The 23,389-nt window shown below is 38.5% G+C and overlaps 5 pseudogenes across 5 annotated transcripts; all 5 read left to right on the plus strand.

Annotated features, from left to right (window-relative positions):
* Positions 1 to 195: 195 nt before the first annotated feature.
* Positions 196 to 3,450, plus strand: AT2G06880 (annotated as a pseudogene; the record flags this gene model as incomplete). The annotated part of the gene is made up of 1 exon: positions 196 to 3,450.
* Positions 3,451 to 7,987: 4,537 nt separating this feature from the next.
* Positions 7,988 to 10,558, plus strand: AT2G06885 (annotated as a pseudogene; the record flags this gene model as incomplete). The annotated part of the gene is made up of 1 exon: positions 7,988 to 10,558.
* Positions 10,559 to 12,857: 2,299 nt separating this feature from the next.
* AT2G06890 lies at positions 12,858 to 17,034 on the plus strand (annotated as a pseudogene; the record flags this gene model as incomplete). The annotated part of the gene is made up of 1 exon: positions 12,858 to 17,034.
* Positions 17,035 to 18,428: 1,394 nt separating this feature from the next.
* Positions 18,429 to 20,738, plus strand: AT2G06900 (annotated as a pseudogene; the record flags this gene model as incomplete). Its single annotated transcript has 1 exon — positions 18,429 to 20,738.
* A 470-nt stretch (positions 20,739 to 21,208) lies between these two features.
* On the plus strand, positions 21,209 to 22,395 carry AT2G06902 (annotated as a pseudogene; the record flags this gene model as incomplete). The annotated part of the gene is made up of 1 exon: positions 21,209 to 22,395.
* Positions 22,396 to 23,389: the final 994 nt, after the last annotated feature.

The raw sequence follows: 23,389 nt of genomic DNA on the forward strand, positions 1-23,389 counted from the left end.
TTCTATAATCTATATTGGGAGAAGATGTCGTCACCATCATTGCAGCAAAACAACTTGCCCTTGCTATTACTACAACACCTTCAAACCCATACTCACTTAGATCTTCTGATAATCCTGGATCCTTGATCTCTTCCCTCGTGTTGAAGGAAGAAAATTATCCAGAATTTATATTATTCCATCACCCGTGACGTAATCGGATGGCACAGCCTCACAAACCACCAAACGTGGCACTCTCCCTCTAAGCTCTACCCATAAACTTCGCTACGTCTTATTTTTCCTAGATTCTTATTGCACTTTGATCTTTGTCTCCTAATTACTTAAATAGATAGATTCCATTGCAATCTAACATGACACACTCTGTTTCTTACAAGACTATATTTTGAGAACTTTGATTGAGGCCAGGGAAGAACGTGAAGGAGTGTACTACTATACGGGTGTTTTGGCTGCTCAAGTTCACAAAGCCTCGTCTGATCATGCATCGTATAGAGCCTTGTGGCATTGTAGATTAGGCCATCCTTGTAGTATAGTGTTTTATCTTCTTTATGAGAATGTCATCAATCTTCACAAGATGTTTGCAAACTTAATAGTTGTGTATTTATTTTGGGCTAAACAAAGACGAGAGGTTTTTCCTATTATTATTAACAAAAGTTTGGAATATTTTTCTTTAGTCCATTGCCATGTTTTGGTCCATATAGAATTCCAACCACGAGGGGGGGGGGAGGTGGCTCTCTCGTTCAATATAGACATATCTCATGCAGCCAAATCTGAAGTTTCTCAAATAATACGAAATTTTTGTGGCATGATCCAACACCAATTTGGTAAGCTGGTAGTGTCAATCTGTATGACAACGACACAAAGTTCATGTGTCTTACCTCCTACTTTAGAGAACATGGGATTCTCCATCAAACTTTTTCGATTAATACTCCACAACAAAATGGACGATTTTAACGGAAACACGATCATATCTTGAGTGTAGCCCACATCTGTCTATTTCAAGGGAATCTTCCCATTACATTTTAGTTAAAGAGCATACTAAAAGCGACACATCGCATTAATCGAAATCCATCTTTAGTACTAAAGGGATAAAGATCTTATGAAATCTAGTTTGGCAAACACCTTCATACGTTATGCTGCGTACATTTGGATGTTTGTGCTATGCTCATATCCCATCACGTGATAAAGTTAAATTTGCATCTCACAGTCGCAAATGCGTGTTTCTTGGTTATCCTTATGGTAAAAAAGTTTGGCGGGTATATGATCTTGAAACTGACAAGATTTTTATGACGCAATGTTCGATTTCAAGAGGATTTCTCTCCCTTTGCTTGCCATCCATCAAGCCTATTATCTTTTGTTTGCAATTGAATCTCAATTTCATTTAGATGATGACGATTGTTTTATGTTTGTGATTATTGTTCTGGTTTCCATTGATTTATCATCTTTGGAAGTTACACCTACTTACTATAGATATTGTTTCTTGGTCTATCAGATCGATTGATCTCATACCAGAAACGATCGATCCTTCTACTCCCTCAACGATACCTGTAAGCACAAGATCGATCAATTCCACAACATGAATGATTGATATATATCTCTACCTCGACAACATTACTTGCAAGTTTTGGACCGGTCGATCAGTTCTCTAAACCGATCGATCCATCAAAAACACCGATCCCTCAATATGTTGGCCAGGTCAAATCCGCCTCTTCGGGTCTTCCTGAACTATTGGACAAAGGTCTGAGAAAGAAAATGTTGTTAATATTACTTAAAGATTATATTATCCCTCCAAGACATTCTTCTTCTCACGGTCTATCTCTTACTTTTCCCAACTCAACTTCCTCAACTTTGGTTTATGGTAAGGTCCTATATCTCCTTTCAAATTATTTAATAGATTGTGGATTTGTAGTAGACCACATAGCATTTTTGGTGGATGTTCTTGATAGCAAGGAACCCAAACTTTTTAAGGATGCAATTCTTTATTAAAAATGATGTGAAGCTATGTAAAAAGAAATTGATGCTTTTGAAGCAAATCATACTTGAGATATTATAGAGTTACCACATGGGACAAAGTGATCAGTAGCAAATGGGTTTATAAACTCAAATTCAAATCGGACAGTTCACTTAAGCTTCACAAGGCTCGTCTAGTGGTTATGGAAAATCATCAAAAGGAGGGTATTGATTTTAAAGAAACTTTTGCTCCACTCGCAAAGTTGACAACAATTTATTCTCTTTTAGTGTTGCTGCTGATAAAGATTGGAGGTCCCTCAGATGGATGTTCACAATTCTTTTCTACATGGTAATCTTGAAAAAGAGGTCTACATGAAGATGTCATCATGTTTTAAATGTTTGGATCTATCTAAAACATTTGTCGGTTACATAATTCTCTATATAGCCTCAAACAAGCTACCCGTTGTTGGTTCGCCAAGTTATCAACTACACTCTGTCACATTTGTTTCACTCAGAGTTATGAAACTTTCTCATTGTTCACTCTCAAGAATGGGAATACGATTTTTCGTATTCTAATCTACGTCGACGATTTCATTATCACCTGAAACACCCATCAATCGATTCAAACAACAACTTCATCAATGTTTTCACATGAAGGATTTAGGAAAGTTGAAATACTTTCTAGGCATTGATGTGTCTCTTGGCCGGAATGGTTTCGACCTTTCTCAACTATCATATGCTCTAGACATTATTAATGACGTGGGTTTGATCTGTTGTAAGCCATCTGTTGTACCAATGGAACTCAATGAAAAGCTTGTTTTGGTAGCAAGTCTGTCATTTCACGATCCCCATCAATATTGATGGCTCGTTGGTCGTTTTATCTACCTCACCATCACTCGAGCATATCTTTGCTACGGTCTCCCAATTTATGCAATTACCGCTTGTTGCTCATTGAGGCGGCACTCAGTCTTGTTTGTTATCTCAAGGGTACACCATCTCAAGGTATTCTTCTTTGTTCAAATAGTCAATTATCTCTTATGGCGTACTGTGACTGTCATTATGGGGCGTGGCCGCTTACACAGTGTTCTCTCTACCTCTATTATTTATCGTTGGGATTCTTCACATTCATGGAAAACAAAGAAGTAGAAAACTGTATTTTCTTCTTCCGCTGAGGCTGAGTATCGTGCCATGGCTTATACATTCAAAGAGATTAAATGGTTGAAAGGTCTTATAACGACACTTGGAGTTGATCACCCTGCTCATATTCCTCTATTTTGCGATAGTCAATCAGCCATTCACATATCGACTAATCCCGTCTTCCAAGAGCGGACTAAACACATTGAGAAGGATTGTCATCAAGTGCGTGACACTGTTCAAGATAAACTCATTTTTAGTAAACATATTTCCACTACTGACCAAGTCGCGGACCTCTTCACCAAAGCTTTGTTCTTCCACCTTGACGTTTGAGTACCTACTATCCATGTTGGACATCCACAATTACGAATTGCCAACGCGTGAAGGGGATATGAATGTTTAGTGGTGTTCTATACATTTCTATTTCACACTCGTAGCTTCCTAAATCTTATTGGTGTTCTCCTCATGTTTAGTGTCTTAATGGTTTTTTTTGTGCATGTTAGTGTTTATTTACCTAATCATTTATATTTACATAAACATTTGTATTTCAGAAACTACCCCTCTACTTGTGTAAATTACATTAGCCCCTTGTTACGTCTATGACGATTAGAAAAACACCTATTGATATAAGAGAAATATCTTTTGCTTCACGCACCGCTTGGAAAAATATATAAAGACATCATGATGTAAAAAAGAGAGCAAGAGAGAGAAGAACAATATAGGAGAGACAGTAGACAGAGAGAGATTCACTACAAAAAAATGTCCATTGATAGCAAGACGTCATAGCACGGTTGACTGAACTGCTATTGAAGATTAGATGTATTTTTAGTATTCATATGATAGCATTTAAATGACGCTAATAAACATTGATTAAAATAATATTATTTATCCTACGCTATGGATATGTTTTCATTAAGCGGGAAAGTAAAATAGTTTTTTTCCGCCTAACACTTAACAAAATGATGAATTTCCCCAATTTGTCGATTAGAGTTATTATTTTCTCAAATTTCTCAAGAACCTTAAGAACTAGCCATCTCTGCTCAACCTCTCTCAATCCGACAATTCGTCGCCGATTAATCTTGATAATAGGCTTTTAGTCAATTAATCCTAAAGCACTATCATGTCGTTGTAGTACTGAAGGTTGTCAATCCAAATGGGTGTGATGCTAGCAATCAAGATGCAATCAGAGTTCACAAAGTTAAGCTAAGCAATAGTAGGTTTTGGGGTGTTCTAGCAGTCCTAAGTGAACATGCAAGAAACATAAATTCAAGCAGAACAGTAAAAACACTCGACCAACACAGCTTGCTGCCAAGCACTGGGTGTGGTCGAGTGACAGGTCGAGTAACAGACAGAAAATGTAACAAGGATACTCGACTGCACAGTTTATTGCCAGACAACTGGGTGGTCGAGTATCAAGTCGAGTAACAGGAGAGAAATGTAAAAACGAAGCAACATGTAACAAGATGCAGTAAACAACAGCAAAGCAAACAAAGTAATCAATTAGGTAAAGAATTCCCGAGGATGGGGTAATTGAGTAGTTTCGTTTCCTCAGTTTACAAGTAATTGATATGCTCAATAAATTATCTCTAGACAACAAGTTCGATAACCAAATCTAAGTGCCACCGCAACAGAGACCCTCAAGTTAAACCAGTCCTAGACTCAATCACCATTGACGAGAGCTAACCTAACAGGCATTACGAATCAACAAGTTAAAGCCAAAACGCTCCCTGCAACCAATACCTTGGTATAGAGCCACAAATCTCTGGAATTAGTGGTTCAGACATTTCATCGAACATCTTTTGGGTGCAGAAATGTCTGGGCTCAAATTCTATAAATCAAACTCAACCACCTAGCATACTGAGAATTCTAAACTACTCTAACCCATCCTTAGAAACCTAGTCACTACTCAGACATCATAGTAGAAAGCATAAACGATGAATAAAATGAAAACATGACAACAACAGAGTAATAGCAAGATGATAACAGGAAGAACAACTTAGTAAACGAAATCAAAAGCAAATACTGAATACTGAATAGATTAAGAGAAATCCAGATTACAAAAACGTCAAGAACACAGTGACTACGAAATAAAACTTAGATAAACGAAAATGTAAAATACATGCTACTTATAGCAAAATATTCCGAAACCCTAATACTCAAAGCAACGCAGTATTGGGACGGATTAGGAACGGTACTCGACCTAGGTGGTCGAGTGAATGTGATGGAGTTCCTCGACCAGGTGGTCGAGTGGTGTGATCGAGTGAGGGTCAGGTGGTGGAGGTGATGATACTCGACCAGGGGGTTGAGTGATATGATCGAGTGACCCTCATGGTTGTACTCGACCAGGGGGTCGAGTGGTGACGTGAAGTGATGAGGTCTTCTACTCGACCAGGGGGTCGAGTGGTCTATTGAGGTTGTGAAGGATCTACTCGACCAAAGGGTCGAGTGGTTTGATATGATCAGGTCCGCTTCTTCCAATTAGCTCGTCAACAGCTCCAAATCACCTGAAAACAACACATATATGCAACATGCATGCAAAACTATCCTAAACATGCAAAGTGATGACAAATGATGAGAAATGGTATAAAACAGTTTTGATATGAAGAAATAGTGATAACAAATGGATGCTCAAAACATGTAAAATGCACACTTATTAAATCTCCCCTCCGCCGTCCTTTACTGTTGCCACGAGACTAAACCTACCGCCGGTCCTAATTTTGGCTATCTCTGTCCGAGTTGAGCTCTAATCGAAGGCATGTGTCTCTGAATCTACAAATTTGTTTCTAACTTTAATCTGGCTTGTTTTCTTTTAAATTTTGTGAATGTCGACAGTAATGTTGTTTGATTTTGGTTTCTTAAAGTCTGAATTTGGGATTTTCACTGATTCGAATCGGCAAAGTTTTTTTTTTTTGCATGTCATTGTTCTTCGCGAATTTAGATCTATTTGTTTGTGTGATTTGCTTTAGGCGTGGCTATCAGTACAAATTTGCTTTCAAGATGATTTGTTTGGTTTGTTATCTGAAATTTACGAAACAAAGAAAAATACTGTTTTATTTATTGTCGGACACAATTGGATGGTTTAGGAACTTCTAACTGTTTCTTCGAGAATTCATATCTATTTGTTTGTGTGGTTTGCTCTCAATACAAATTTGCTTTCAAGATTAAGATTTGTTTGGGTTGTTGTCCGAAATCTGCGAAACAAATTAGATCTATTTGTTTGTGTGGTTTGCTCTAACTGTTTGTATTGAGCATTTTTGGAGTCTTTATATCTTGTCAATGCTCGGACATTCTTGCAAAACCAAATACATGAAACATGATAAACTAATTCTTTAATTTTGTTTTGCAAATTTTGTTGTTTGAAATAATGGGAATTTGGAGCTGATCTTAGTAACTTATCACACGAAAGGTTAGTACCATCTTTATTCCACAATATTGAACATTACTGTGGGTTTTGTCTGCTTAGTATTATTTATTTCTATTTGATGTGTGAGAATTATGGTGAGTTGTGTTTGATAAAGTTCATTGATCTGTTCTCATATCAATTTATGTAGGTCATTTATATTGAATTAATATATGAGTTTGTGTTATATAATTTGCTAATTGGTATGAATATAAACTCCAATTTTATGTGTAAAGAGTATTTTGTTAAAATTTGAAATATTTTTAATATTATATAAAGGTTTTAAAATACGTAATATATAATGCTCAACAAGGAGTGGGTGCACCTCTACAGGTAAGTTGTTTTTTATATAGGTTAGTTTCATTAGGAAATTATGAGACCTTAGATTTAGTTCGCAGATCAAAATCCGCATAGGTGTCGAACAACACCACCCCTGGTGTCGAGCGACACCAACACCTGACGGCAATTTCAAGACGCAACTTATTGATATTTTGAAGATTTCTAAATTTGGCCCAGAACTTTCTCTTATGTTTAATGAAGGCCCATCACGTTTTTAAGACATATATATAGTTTTTAGGTCATTGTTTAGACCTAAGCTTGGAGAGACTAATCTCCTGTTTCTCTTTTGTACTTTGGGAGCAAAACTCTATGGAGACTCCCTTTACAGAAGATCTTTCTTACTCTTTTCTTTTGTTATTTTCATCATTGATTTCTTATTCAGACTATGATTTGTGTTTCTTTGATCATGTTTGAGTAATCCACTTGTTAGGTTTAGGGCTTCTCATTAGGGATTAAGATGATTTAGTAGATTGCCCCCTTGCTAGGTTATCTGTAGGATTCTTCATCTTGATTGTTCTTAATGCTAGTTCTAGAGTAGCTAACTAGAAATTAATATTAGAGAATAGGTATGCCCACCATAGGTACTTGTTATTTGAACTATAATCGATGAGCCTAGGTATTTAAGAAAGAACAGTTAGGCTCATAGAAGGGCTCTGGTTTAGGTACTAGGTGAACTAATCAAACTTGATAATAATGCATGCTCTAGTATAGGATTTCTCGGCTTCTCCAGTTATCTTAACTCTAAGTATAGAGAGTTTTGCGGAACACCACTGGTTACTCTAAAATTATAGTTTGAGTTCGAGAACGGTTTGATAACAACCTAGCTATTTCTAGATCTACTATCATCTATTTCCTGAGAATACCCTAAGCCTGACGCTTTTAATATCTTGTTTCACAACCAACCAATCGTCTATTGCTTACTTTTGTTTCTCTTTAGTTTCATTACAGTTTTACTTATCTTAATTCAAAACCTTCGTCTATTGCATGATCCGAGAGCTTTGTGAATTCGATCTCTAAGTGTTGCAACTGACCTCTTTATTTGAGAGAGTGGTCTTAGGATTAATTTGTCCTATATCAAATTTGGCTCCGTTGTCAAAGTTCTCTTTGATTCACCATTAGACTAGGTGTAGAATTTAGACTAAGCTTTTATTTTTCTTTATTTTGTTACTCACGCGTTTTCTTTCTTCTTTTTCCTGTGATAGGGTAATTACAAGATGGAACGCAACAAACTGCAGGCAGATTTCGCCGACTGCGTCGACCGACACCAACAGGGTGTCGATCGACACCTTCTGTAGAACAAACCAGCTACCATAGGCGACTTCAACAACGCTGATCTTTTCTACTCCAATCGATCAGCGATCCAACTACCTCCTTTTGCAAGAGAACACTTTGCTATTCACCCTGCATACTATACTCTTGTTTCACGAGGAAAGTTTTGAGGACATTCTGATGAATCCCCACTAGATCATCTAGAAGTCTTTGAAGACTTAGTGTCCTCAATCAAAGGAGATGGTGTACAAGCTGATTATCTTCTTTGCAAACTCTTCCCACACTCTCTCGCGGGCAGAGGAACATCATGGTTGTGACAAATAGAAGCAGGTTCATTGAAAAATTGGACTGACACAAAGAACGCATTCATGATCAACTTCCTTGATGATTCAGTGACAGAATTATTAAGAGAGAAGATCTCTTCATTTTCTCAAGCTCCAATAGAAAGTTTAAAGGCAGCTTGGATCAGCTTGAATGAGATTGCCACCGCAAGCAAAGAAAATCATGTTTCAGCAATCTCTGCTCCTGTCCAAGCCCCCCCCCCCTCCCCCCCTCAACCCTCCTTAGACAGCCGACTCGACTCCATGCTTGCGCAGATTCTTGAGAGCTAAACAAAGCTCGTGGTTGATCTTAATGGCAAGTTTGATTATGTGTACACAGATCTTAATAGGAAGATCGACAATTTGAGATCTCATATATCTCAGCCTTCTCCTACCTCAGCATTTGTCTATGTAGTCACACTACACAGTGGAAAGAAACCAAACCCGATCCTTCAGCGAGAACTTTCAGAAAAGACTTCATCTCGTCCAGTTGCAGAAAAAACTTCAGTGTCAATCGATACATAAGGGTGTCGATCGACACCAATTGATCTTAACGACTCTGTTTTACCTTTGTCAAGTGGAATCAATAATTTCACAGAGGAGGAGGAACTTATACCCGATGGTGTCGAACGACACCATTACCTTCGTCGATCGACACCAACAATTCTCAAGGAGAAGTCAAGCTGTGACAAACCCATATCGACCAGAGTCGACCCCGACAGTGTCGACCGACACCACCTTGGTGTCGATCGACACCAACATCACATAGACAGGCCACTATTGATGTTTGAAAGAGCAGGATCGATATCAGACAGTATTGTCGACCGACACTCACCTAGTGTCGATCGATATTGGACTTAGACTCCACCTATCTGCCTTGAATCTCCGCCTATTGCTTACACACCAAAAATTCCTTGTCTACTGCCTCGACAGTCCAAGCAAGAGATTCCTGAGATGCGTTGCATGAGTATCATGGATGAGGTTCTACTTCAGTTGCCTCCAGTTGAAATAGACAAGTTGTCACCCCCTCTTCAGAGTGCTATGATACGAGACGATGCTTTAGAGAAGCAGGATGACAAGACAAAGACAGTGGTTGTCTCTGAACAGGTACTTCGCAACAGCAAGCGTCCACATGAAGCAAGCTCCGGATTCGTTGCTGAGAATCGATTTGCAGAGATGGTGTCGACCGACACCAGTACCTGTGTCGATCGACACCCCAAACGGGCTGAACCAGAACTGTGTACTAAAGCTGCTTCGCAAGTTCAGATCACTGCTGCTATTCTAGGACCTGTTGTCACGACAACCACTGCATCTCTACAACTGCATCCACCTCCGAGGAGGCAACGGTACTCATATCTTCCTCTTAAACCTACAGATATCATCAATTTGACTTTAAAATTTCCAAAGACTGTTTCACGGTTTAGCAAGCCACGAGTTTCTCGTCGAGCGCTTGTTTGTTCTTTTGATGATTGTGCAGGTAAAAGGAGTATTCCACCCATACTTGAGTCTCACCCTGCTGATGTTCCGCACTTCTTTGGTCAACCTCACACACCAACTGCCTATAAGCCACCTCGGATGATGAGACGTCTTTCAAAGAAGCATTTACTGCCACCTTTTGATCCACCTGATATAAAAAATCCAGGAAAGTCAAGCTATTGAGTCTAAAGAAGCGTTTAGTGGGAGGCAACCCACTTGTATGATTTTCTTTTTCTTTTCTTTTTCGTTTTTTTTTTCTCGCTTACTCCGGATTTGAATGCCACTTGGGACAGTGACGTTTAAGTCTGGTGGAGGCGCTTACTAACTACGTTTTCTTTTTGAGTGTTATTCTTATACATATTTTTCTTTTTCAGTCGTTTTATTGAGTCAAAATTTTGTTAGGAATTATGATCTCTATTCTTTAGATTATATCGTGGTTGATTAATGCTGCAGGTTCGACTCAATCCGACTATTGTAAAATTTAGATGGCAAACCAACAAACTTGAGGATATCCTAGTTTCCAATACAACCACTAAGGTTAGAGCTAATCTCACTGCTCTTTCTTTTACCTCATCAATCGGTTAGTATTCATAGATATTGACTCCTTATCATACCTGATATTGAGACCAATGTGATAAAGAAAAGTATTCCTCTCCCCTTATAAAAATAAAATAAAATGAATGATGAATAAGAGATTGATAGGACTTTCAGATAGTGTATAGGGGTAGGAATGTTTCCTATGACCCCATTATTATACATTATTTGGAATGATCAATTACAAAGGTTGGAAAAATGCCTAGGGTGTCGATCCAGTATGCGAGTTCCCCTTTGTTTACTCTCTAAAAAGAATAATTCTGGGGAGAGAAAGAACACCAAAAAAAGAATATAAAGAACGGTCGATTTATCATGGTATAGTACAGGATTGAATCTAGACGGATCTTGAATGTTAGCTTGTTTGATGAGACCCAGCGATGAAAGCCTAGGGGATATAGTTGTGGAACTTATGTATGGAATCTAGAATGTTGTGTAAGCTTGCAGAGAAGTACATGTTGGTTAGGATTTGATTAGAACTGCTAGACATATGGATTTGGTTAGGATGATCAAGGCAATAAGCTAGAGAATGTTGGGAGTTCCTGTGTTTTCAAACCTCTTCCATGGGTTCGGCTTTTGTGTTTTGCTTGAGGGCAAGCAAAAGCTAAGTCTCGGGGAGTTGATATAACCCTATTTTTACTGCTTTTAGCTATGATTTAGGTATAGGTTTTAGAGTCCTTTTGTGATATGATCATGGATAGCATTAACGATATGGAGCATGAACCGGAGCTTGAACGTGAGCTTGTAGCCGAGGAAGGAGCTAAGCTTGTAGCTGAGGATGAGCTTGTAGCTGAGGAGAACTTGTAGCGGAGGATATTCTTGTCACACCGGCCGTCCCAATGACTTGTTCTAGAGCTAAGCTATTCGACCAAGCCATTGCCGGGATGCTTAACCACATTTGGGACCGACCAAATGACTTGAGCCAAGTCACTACCTCTTTGGTTTTGATTCAAGCTCAAGGACCTCATCAAGATGGATAAGTGATTCATGAGTGCTCTTTTTCCCTGCCTTTGGTTTTGTCCCACTGGGTTTTCCAAAGGAAGGTTTTTAATGAGGCTTATGTTTTCACTTCATATAATCCATTTTGATGATTCAAGGCCCAAACCCACTAAAATAAAGAGACAATTTCGTGGCCTTAGTAGTTGAAGAGTTTATTTTGATTTTCAAAAATTGTTTTTAATTTCTGTTGTTTTCTAGGCAGCCTTGGAGCATGTTCCAAGACTTGCCTCTTCATCTTCTCTTCTCCTTCTCTTTATATACTCTTGTATTTACTTTTGAGAACTTATCTTTCTTTTAATCAAAAACCTTTTCTAAGAAGATCATCTTGTTGGTGTGTATATCCAGCAAAATCCTTAGTCTCTTTTAGTGCGCATATCCAAAGGATCTAAGTCTCGATATCTTGAAGCCCTTCCGCAAGCTTCTGTGATATCCATCGATTCATTTAAATCTATCCATCATCACGGCATCACAGCCACCTCTATCCATTTCTCAACCTAAGAGTGCCGAGTCCTTGGGAGGATCTCATCATGTGGTATCAGAGCACACTCTGAAAGTTGAGTTTTCCATCGTTATCATTTTGTATATTTTCATCTTTAGATCTGTGTCCGTCTGTCACCTTGATTTAATTTTCATAATTATTTGGTGCATGCTAAAATTGCGAAATTAACTGTCACGGGTTTGAAAAATACTCTAGTATTTTTTAAAATTGTTTCTGGAATTTTTGGGAACGTTATGATAATATTTAGCATCCGAACAAGTGAAACTGTCGTAATTAGGGTTCTAGGGCATCTGAAGGGTTATTTCGTGTTTGTTTAAAAAGAACTAGTTACTGGTGTTGTTTTGTTGTCTCTATTGCAGAAAGAATGGCTGAATCTGAGGAGGAAGAGACTAGCCACAATCGAAACAACAAACTTTTGGTGGAAGCCTTTGAGAAAATGATGGATACCAAACTGAATGCTTTTCGCCAAGAGTTTCATGAGAAACTAGAGTTGGGGCAGACTCGTCCTCGAGAATGAAGGAGAGTTAATGAGCCGCTTGAGCAAAGAGATGAAGCTACAGATCAGTACTATGGGCATAGGAGCACTTCATCTCACAATAGTCAAAGGAGACACCATAGACGTGCTAGAGAAGGTAGAGATCTTTTGCAAGACAATCTTGGAGGTCTTAAGCTTAAAATTCCACCATTCCATGGAAAGAATGATCCAGATGCTTATTTGGAATGAGAAAAGAAGATTGAATTGGTTTTCAACCTTCAACACTACACCGAGATCAATAGGGTAAGAGTTGCTGCTACTGAATTTTATGACTATGCTTTGAGTTGGTGGGATCAGCTAGTTACTTCACGGAGACGTAATCAAGAGCTTCCATTGGAATCTTGGTCCGAAATGAAAGCTATTATGAGGAAGAGGTTCGTCCCTAGTCACTACCACCGAGAGCTGCATCTCAAGTTGAGGAATCTTACACAAGGGAACCGTTCTGTCGAAGAGTACTACAAGGAAATGGAGACTTTGATGTTGCGGGCTGATATTTCTGAGGATAGAGAAGCAACTCTGTCAAGGTTTCTTGGGGATTTAAACAGAGATATTCAAGACAGATTGGAGACTCAATACTATGTTCAAATAGAAGAGATGTTGCACAAGGCGATTTTGTTTGAGCAGCAAGTTAAGAGGAAGAGTTCTTCACGATCTAGTTATGGTTCAGGAACCATTGCTAAGCCTACTTACCAAAGAGAGGAGAGAACCAGCAGCTATCATAATAAGCCGATTGTCAGTCCAAGGGCCGAAAGTAAACCATATGCTGCAGTTCAAGATCACAAAGGAAAGGCTGAAATTTCTACATCTAGAGTTCGTGATGTTAGATGTTACAAATGTCAAGGGAAAGGACATTATGCTAATGAATGTCCAAATAAGAGAGTCATGATTCTCTTGGATAATGGAGAAATAGAGCCCGAGGAGGAGATTCCAGATTCACCTTCTTCATTGAAAGAGAATGAGGAGCTGCCGGCTCAGGGTGAGTTGTTGGTAGCTAGGAGAACTTTGAGCGTCCAAACCAAGACCGATGAGCAAGAACAGAGGAAAAACTTGTTTCACACGCGTTGCCATGTGCACGGGAAAGTTTGCAGCCTCATCATAGATGGAGGGAGTTGTACTAATGTGGCAAGTGAAACTATGGTCAAGAAACTTGGATTGAAAGTGCAAAAACATGCGAAACCATACGATCTTTAGTGGCTTAATGACAGTGGAAAAATGAGAGTTAAAAATCAAGTGGTTGTGCCCATTGTCATCGGGAAGTATGAAGATGAGATCTTATGTGATGTATTACCGATGGAAGCTGGACATATTCTTCTTGGAAGGCCGTGGCAATCTGATAGAAAGGTAATGCATGATGGTTTCACTAATCGTCATTCCTTTGAGTTTAAAGGAGGGAAGACTATTCTGGTCTCTATGACTCCACATGAGGTTTATCAAGATCAAATACATCTGAAACAAAAGAAAGAACAAGTCGTCAAGCAGCCCAACTTCTTTGCAAAATCTGGTGAGGTTAAGAGTGCTTATTCTTCTAAACAACCAATGTTATTGTTTGTTTTTAAAGAAGCTCTTACGAGCTTAACTAACTTTGCACCGGTGCTGCCGAGTGAAATGACTTCTCTTTTGCAGGATTATAAAGATGTATTTCCTGAAGACAACCCGAAAGGACTACCACCAATTCGTGGAATTGAGCATCAGATCGATTTTGTGCCAGGAGCTTCACTTCCAAACCGACCAGCATATAGAACCAATCCGGTGGAGACAAAAGAACTACAAAGACAAGTGGACAAGCTTATGGAGAAAGGACACATTAGAGAGAGCATGAGTCTCTGTGCCGTTCCAATTTTGCTTGTGCCTTAAGAAAGATGGCAGCTGGAGAATGTGTTTTGATTGCAGAGCCATCAACAACGTAACGGTTAAGTATTGCCATCCCATCCCTAGATTAGATGATATGCTTGATGAATTGCATGGTTCTAGCATATTCTCTAAAATTGATCTTAAAAGTGGCTATCATCAAATTAGGATGAACGAGGGAGATGAATGGAAAACTGCATTTAAAACGAAACATGGTTTATATGAGTGGTTAGTCATGCCATTTGGATTAACTCATGCACCTAGTACATTCATGAGGTTGATGAATCATGTTCTAAGAGCATTCATTGGAATATTTGTTATAGTTTACTTTGATGACATCTTAGTTTACAGCGAAAGCTTGAGAGAGCATATAGAGCATTTAGATTCTGTTTTGAATGTCCTTAGAAAGGAAGAACTTTATGCCAACCTAAAGAAATGCACATTTTGCACAGATAATCTTGTGTTTTTAGGCTTTGTTGTGAGTGCAGATGGAGTTAAGGTTGACGAAGAGAAAGTTAAGGCTATTAGAGATTGGCCGAGTCCAAAGACTGTGGGAGAAGTAAGGAGTTTCCATGGCCTTGCTGGATTTTATAGGCGATTTTTCAAGGACTTTAGTACCATTGTCGCACCACTCACCGAGGTTATGAAGAAGGATGTAGGATTCAAGTGGGAGAAAGCACAAGAAGAAGCGTTTCAGTCTCTCAAGGATAAACTAACCAATGCACCTGTTTTGATATTATCTGAGTTTCTTAAAACGTTTGAGATTGAGTGTGATGCATCAGGTATAGGTATTGGAGCTGTTCTAATGCAAGATCAAAAGCTTATTGCCTTTTTCAGTGAGAAACTTGGAGGAGCTACGCTAAACTACCCAACCTATGACAAGGAGTTGTACGCCTTGGTCCGAGCTCTCCAAAGGTGGCAACACTACCTATGGCCTAAGGTGTTCGTCATTCACACTGATCATGAATCGCTAAAACACTTGAAGGGCCAACAGAAACTTAACAAAAGACATGCGAGGTGGGTTGAGTTTATTGAGACATTTGCCTACGTCATCAAGTACAAAAAAGGTAAGGATAATGTAGTTGCCGATGCATTATCCCAGAGGTACACCCTACTCTCTACTCTCAATGTTAAGCTTATGGGTTTTGAACAAATAAAAGAAGTTTATGAAACTGACCATGATTTTCAAGAGGTTTATAAAGCTTGTGAGAAGTTTGCTTCTGGTCGTTATTTTAGACAAGACAAGTTTCTCTTCTATGAGAACCGTTTGTGTGTACCTAACTGCTCTCTACGAGATCTATTTGTCAGGGAAGCTCATGGAGGTGGACTAATGGGACACTTTGGCATTGCCAAAACGTTGGAAGTCATGACAGAACATTTCCGTTGGCCACACATGAAATGCGATGTTAAAAGAATTTGTGGGAGATGTAATACTTGTAAGCAAGCCAAATCTAAGATTCAACCCAACGGTTTGTATACTCCTTTACCTATTCCTAAACACCCCTGGAATGATATTTCAATGGATTTTGTGATGGGATTGCCTAGGACAGGAAAGGATTCTATCTTTGTTGTGGTTGATAGATTTTCTAAGATGGCTCATTTCATTGCTTGTCATTAAACTGATGATGCATTGCATGTAGCTAATCTATTCTTTAAAGAGATAGTTCGTTTGCATGGGATGCCTAGGTCCATAGTTTCGGATAGAAATACTAAGTTTCTTAGTTACTTTTGGAAAACATTGTGGTTTAAGTTAGGAACTAAGCTGTTATTCTCTACGACATGTCATCCGCAAACTGATGGTCAAACTGAAGTGGTTAATAGAACCTTAGGTACTCTCTTGCGTGCATTGATTAAAAAGAACCTTAAAACTTGGGAAGAATGCTTACCACATATTGAATTTGCATATAATCATGCCATGCATTCTGCTTCTAAGTATTCTCCTTTTCAAATTGTTTATGGGTTCAACCCCATCTCACCTTTTGATCTAATCCCTTTGCCTTTGAGTGAAAGAGTAAGTATTGATGGTAAAAAGAAGGCTGAGCTAGTGCAACAGATCCATGAGAATGCGAGGAGAAACATAGAAGAAAAGACCAAACTCTATGCTAAGCAAGCTAATAAAGGGAGACGAGAACAAATCTTCGAAGTTGGAGATATGGTGTGGATTCACTTAAGAAAGGAGAGGTTTCCAGCTCAAAGGAAGTCCAAACTCATGCCAAGAATAGACGGTCCATTCAAGATAATCAAACGGATCAACGACAATGCCTACCAACTCGATCTGCAAGGTAAGTATAATGTGAGTTCTAGCTTCAATGTTTCTGACTTGGTACCTTTTATTGCAGATGAACCAGATTTGAGGTCAAATCCTTTTCAAGAGGGAGGGGATGATATGATCATGGATAGCATTAATGATATGGAGCATGAACCGGAGCTTGAACGTGAGCTTGTAGCCGAGGAAGGAGCTAAGCTTGTAGCTGAGGATGAGCTTGTAGCTGAGGAGAAGCTTGTAGTGGAGGATGTTCTTGTCACACCGGCCGTCCCAATGACTCGTTCTAGAGCTAAGCTATTCGACCAAGCCATTGCCGGGATGCTTAACCACATTCGGGACCGACCAAATGACTTGAGCCAAGTCACTACCTCTTTAGTTTTGTTTCAAGCTCAAGGACCTCATCAAGATGGATAAGTGATTCATGAGTGCTCTTTTTCCCTGCCTTTGGTTTTGTCCCACTGGGTTTTCCAAAGGAAGGTTTTTAATGAGGCTTATGTTTTCACTTCATATAATCCATTTTGATGATTCAAGGCCCAACCCCACTAAAATAAAGAGACAAATTCGTGGCCTTAGTAGTTGAAGAGTTTATTTTGAATTTCAAAATTTGTTTTTAATTTCTGTTGTTTTCTAGGCAGCCTTGGAGCATGTTCCAAGACTTGCCTCTTCATCTTCTCTTCTCCTTCTCTTTATATACTCTTGTATTCTCTTTTGAGAACTTATCTTTCTTTTAATCAAAAACCTTTTCTAAGAAGATCATCTTGTTGGTGTGTATATCCAGCAAAATCCTTAGTCTCTTTTGGTGCGCATATCCAAAGGATCTAAGTCTCGATATCTTGAAGCCCTTCCGCAAGCTTCTGTGATATCCATCGATTCATTCAAATCTATCCATCATCACGTTTTTAAGACATATATATATATATATATATATATATATATATATATATATATATATAGTTTTTAGGTTATTGTTTAGACCTAAGCTTGGAGAGGCTAATCTCGTTTTTCTCTTTTGTACTTTGGGAGCAAAACCATGTGGAGACTCCCTTTAGAGAAGATCTTTACTTACTCTTTTCTTTTGTTATTTTCTTCATTGATTTCTTATTCAGACTATGATTTGTGTTTCTTTGATCATGTCTGAGTAATCCACTTGTTAGGTTTAGGGTTTCTCATTTGGGATTTAGATGATTTAGTAGATTGCCCCCTTGCTAGGTTATCTGTAGGATTCTTCATCTTGACTGGTCTTAATGATAGTTCTAGAGTAGCTAACTGGAACTTGATATTAGATAATAGGTATGTCCACCATAGGTACTTGTTATTTGAACTATCATAGATGAGCCTAGGCATTTAAGAAAGAACATGTAGGCTCATAGAAGGGCTCTGGTTTAGATACTAGGTGAACTAATCAAACTTGATAATAATGCATACTTTAGTATAGGATTTCTCGGCTTCTCCGGTTATCTTAACTCTAAGTATAGAGAGTTTCGCGGAACACCACCGGTTACTCTAAAATCATAGTTTGAGCTCAAGAATGGTTCGATAACAACCTACCTATTTCTAGATATACTATCATCTATTTCCTGAGAATACCCTAAGCCTGACGCTTTTAATATCTTGTTTCACAACCATCCAATCGTCTATTGCTTACTTTTGTTTCTCTTTAGATTCATTACTGTTTTACGTAGCTTAATTCAAAACTTTAGTCTATTGCGTGTTCCGAGAGCTTTGTGAATTCGATCCCTAAGTGCTGCAACTGACCTCTTTATTTGAGAGAGTGGTCTTACGATTAATTTAACCTATATCTATTCACATGGGATCAAATGAATCACAAATACCCATCATTTGCACCAGAAGAAAGCAATCTGAGGCTTGAACTTTCTACTGATGGATTTAATCCATTCAAGATGAAGAATACAAGGTATAGTTGTTGGCCTATTTTGCTAGTAAACTACAATCTGCCACCTCACTTATCCATGAAGAAGGAGAATATCATGCTTACCATGTTAATTCTTGGGCCTCAACAGCCAGGCAATAGTATTGATGTCTACTTAGAGCCACTCATAGAGGTTCTATGCTAGCTGTGGAATTGTGGTGAGTTAACTTATGACGATTTCAATAAAACGACTTTTACTCTTAAGGCAATGATGCTATGGACCATAAGTGATTTTCCTGCTTATGGGAATCTTGTTGGCTGCAAAGTAATGGGTAAAATTGGCTGTCCTTTATGTGAGAATAATATAAACTCGAGGTGGTTGAAGTTCAGGAGAAAATATGTGTATATATGCCACAGAAAAGGTCTTCTACCAACACATACTTATAGGGGAAAGAAGTCATGGTTTGATGGAAAAGCTGAACATGAGAGAAGGGGAAGGATACTAAGTGGTCGTGAAATTTTTCATAACCTGAAAATTTTCAAAAACAACTTTGGAAATCTGATACAAGCTGCAAGAAAGAGAAAAAAAGAGGGAAAATGCTGAATTAGACTCTGATAGTGAGGATGAATCTAGTGAGTCATAAGAAGATGAGGGGGAAGAAGTGGACGAGGAGGAGTTATCCATATGGAAGAAAATGTCGATTTTATTCAAGCTACCTTATTGGGAGGAACTCCCTGTTAGACATAACATCGATGTAATGCATGTGGAGAGAAATGTGGTTGCGAGTATTGTATCAACATTGTCGCATTGTGGGATATCAAAACATGATTTAATGCTTGTAGAGATTTGGAGGATATTAGTATTAGAAACAAATTGCACCCTAAACTTAGAGGAAAAAGAACATACCTACCAACAGCAGTTTGGTTTTTATCCTATACAGAGAAGAAGATTTTTCGTAGGCGACGTTTTGAGTTCAAAGCCCCAGATGGGTACTGCTCCAACATATCTAGAGGCGTCTCATTAGAAGAATGCAAGATCACATGACTGAAATCACATGATTATCATGTGTTAATGCAGCATCTTCTTTCCATTGCACTTAGAGGTTTGGTGCCTAAAGGTCCTAGGGTAGCCTTTGTACGCTTATGCTCGTATTTCAAAATGTTGTGTCAACGAGTAATTGATAGGGAGCAAATATTGGCTATGGAGGCTGAGATTGTTGAAACTCTCTGCATGTTTGAAAGATATTTCCCTCCAAGTTTCTTTGATATAATGGTACATTTGACAGTTCATCTAGGAAGGGAAGCTCGTCTTGGAGGACTAGTTCATTTTAGATGGATGTATCCGTTCGAGAGGTACATAAAAGTCCTAAAAGAGTTTGTCCAAAACACTACAAGACTAGAGGGGTGCATTTCTGAGTGTTATCTTGCAGAAGAATGCATCCAGTTTTGTAATAATGTTTTGAAGAAGACGTCAAATTTTCAAGCGAAAGCAGACAAAAACATTGAGTATGAGAACAACTCTATTCTTGAGGGGCTACCAACATCTGCAGGCAGATCAATTTCTCTCACTGATTTGGAGAAGAAAATTGCTCATATGGCTGTCATTCAAAACATGGTTGTGGTTGAACCTTATGTAGAGTAAGTTCCACATTTTAATCTAGTTCATTACACATTCCTATAATTGATAAACCAATTGTAGCTGATTTCTTCTTATTTTCATTTTCCCTGACAAGTGCACATCTGCAACATCTACAAAACTCAAACTCAAGATGCAGACGTGATGCATCAACACTATGGACTATGCATCGCCTCTTGGTTAAAAAATCAAGCGAATAAATATTAAATTAGAATATCTTACCTGCTTCTTAAATTCTATAACTGTCTGACATAAATTACTTTCCTTTTGTTAGATACCGCTTGATTCAAACAGTCATGCTGAGACTCTAAAATGGTTGGCATTTGGTCCACGTAGTTGCGCACAGTCATATAAAGGATATATAGTAAATGGGCAGGGGTTTCACACAATATCAGTAGATAGAAAAAGTCAGAATAGTGGTGTTTACTATGAGGCTACAGCAATCTGCAGGTCTAGCCTAAGGATACTTCACAAGTGGTGGATTTGGTATCATACTATGGGGCAGTAACATACATTATCTTGTTGGACTACAATGTGTTTTATGTCCCTTTATTCAGGTGTCAATGGGCATTTAAGGGTAATGGAGTGAAGGAAGAAGATGGTTTCACGCTCGTTAACCTGAATCATAGTCAAGTTAGTTTTTCAAGAGACCCGTACATATTAGCCTCTCTAGAAAAGCAAGTGTTTTACTCTAGGGAAGACGAGTCATAAAGCTGGCATGTTGCTATGAGAGGTCCTTCTAGAAGATTCAGTCTGAAAGAGTTTGACGCTGGCGATGCAGACATCTTTTGCCTGCAAATATTGACATGAGTGTTGACTTAGATGAAACAGAAAATGAAAGAACTGATTGTGAAGGGATATATGTGTGGTTCTTCTTCATTTTCATGATAAGTTAGACTTTGTTTGAATAGATGTCGCATTTTCATGATTAGTTAGACTTTGTTTGAATAGATGTGTGATAGGGAATTGTTTGTTTCACATATATTATATGTTGCTCAGCTTATTGTCTGATAGTTGATTGTTTCTTTGTATATTTTATATATATTAACATTTTTTCTGTTTCTTTTTCAAGGTGATTTGAAATGGAATCTGGAAAGAAAAAGAGAGGAAGAAGACTTAAACAGAAAGATGATGAGGTAGAATATGAGGGTACCCGTGAACCTGAACTAGTTGAACCAAAAACATCACCCCAAGTACAAGCTGATCCTCAACTAGAACTCAATGAAGAAGAGGTTCAAGGTGAAGTGACGCCTAACGCTGAGAAAGGTCTCATTGCTGAAGAGCCTGAAGGTGAGATACAATTCATTGAAGATCATGACAACGTTGAGAGAAAGAGTAAGAAACAGCGAGGACAGACACGCATGAAAGACATCGCCAAGGATCCAAATACAAGAGCACATGTACAGTTCAATAGCCTGGGAGAACCTTATGGTAAAGGGTTTGTTAAGATGGCATCACATATGATCGTTGGACAAAAATAACTGAAGAAATTAGGGCTCTTCTCATGAATTAGTCCAGGTGAACTTCCTAATGCAAAACCTTAAGATGTTTTAAGTTCAAAATTTATAGGTATTCAATTTACCTTCTTTTTTTTTTTTTTGGTGAACTATGATTGCATGCAAGGTTTGAGATAGATGAAGAATACTAGAACTATGATTACCCATTTGAGTGGCGAAAACTAGTCAAAATCAAAACTAGCAAAGAGTTTAAGATAATCCTTTGTACTTAACTAAGTTTATTTTATATATAGTATCTTACATAAAAGCATTTCTCTGTTAGGTTGTTAGTGATAGTTATAAGGATAGAAGGAGCAAACAGATTCCTCACACCATTAGCCGCAAAGGAATGGTTAGACTAGCAGAAGATATGGTAATAATACCATAACTATGTTGCATGTTTTTTCTCATTGTTTATAATACTTATTAACTGTAATTTTTTTTTTGCTCTGAATTAGAAAAAGGAGAGTTCAAATCCAAGTGAAGTATCACGGCTAAAGGTTTGGATCAAGTCACGTACCAGAAAAGATTTTATCTATGATTTAGGGTTAAGATTTAGAGTCTTTATGTTATTTCTCAAATCTTTTTAGTGTCTTTTTAGGTATTCTATGCAATGGGACAACAATGGAGATGATGAGACATTTTGGAGCAAAAGCTAAGGATGATTTTGGATTCAGGAATCAGAGAGAGTGTTGATCGACACACCCTTGGGCAGTTGGATATGTGAATGGGTCGTGAATGGTCGAGGGATTGATGAGAATGTGGATAAGTGACGATAGGTGGCTTACTCAGTTAATTCTGGCATGGAACGTGTTATATTCCTAAGGAAGCCTTGATTTGTGTCATGGACCCTCATGAGACATTGGGGACGGAGTGTGCCGTATCAATGTTCTTGCGGTCCGGTGATAGATAGTAGGTTTTACCGGAATGAGGAAACGGACGGCCATGATTGAACATTGGCTCATGTTTATCCGTTAAGGGTCAAGCTTATCTACAAGCCATTCATCCTTATCCATTTAGGGTCGTGCTTATCCTTTTTTGGATGATATTTATCGGAAAAAATGGAAGGAACCAATCGGAGGCCGATTAGTGTCCTGGATCGCCCGTGGGACGACATTTGTTGCGTTCTGACTGGTCCAGGCCACCTCGTGCTTCCCCATAGCCGACCTAACACCCATATAAATACTCCCTCCGCTCATTTGATTCCTTAGACCCAAAAATCACTGAGAAGAGCTTAGTTCGCGGGAGGAAACCTTTAGAAGCCAAACCGCTCGGGAAATCCAAGTGAGTCTTGAGCCACGTGAAGTAGCATGTGAATAGAATAGTTTATTCATTTATGTCCTTAATATAGCTTAGGAGGTTAATTATGATTACTTAGCTTAATTATTCGCTTAATCCTTGATTAGGATAGTTAATTAGGTTTAGTAATTGTTAATTAGGATTAGTATGACTAATTAGGATTAATATTTCCTAAGCATGATTAGGGCTAGTTAAACCATGATTAGGGGGACTAACCGCGATTAGTAGTAATTAAGTACGATTAGTTGTTTGATTAGTAGAGTTTTGCATATAGGATGAATGCATGATAGTATGTGAGTCTGTTGTCATATTAGTTAGTCTTTAATTAGATGACTAGCATTAGCCGAACCATGAGGATCCCGTCCGTATGTTGTGCGTTGCGTGTAACTTTGTTCCGTTATGGCATACGAAGGCTCGGGGCTGGATCGCTACCGATTGGGCGCTACATGACGATGTAGTATAAAGGAA

Source organism: Arabidopsis thaliana, chromosome 2 (assembly GCF_000001735.4).
Source record: "Arabidopsis thaliana chromosome 2, partial sequence".
Lineage (NCBI taxonomy): Eukaryota > Viridiplantae > Streptophyta > Magnoliopsida > Brassicales > Brassicaceae > Arabidopsis > Arabidopsis thaliana.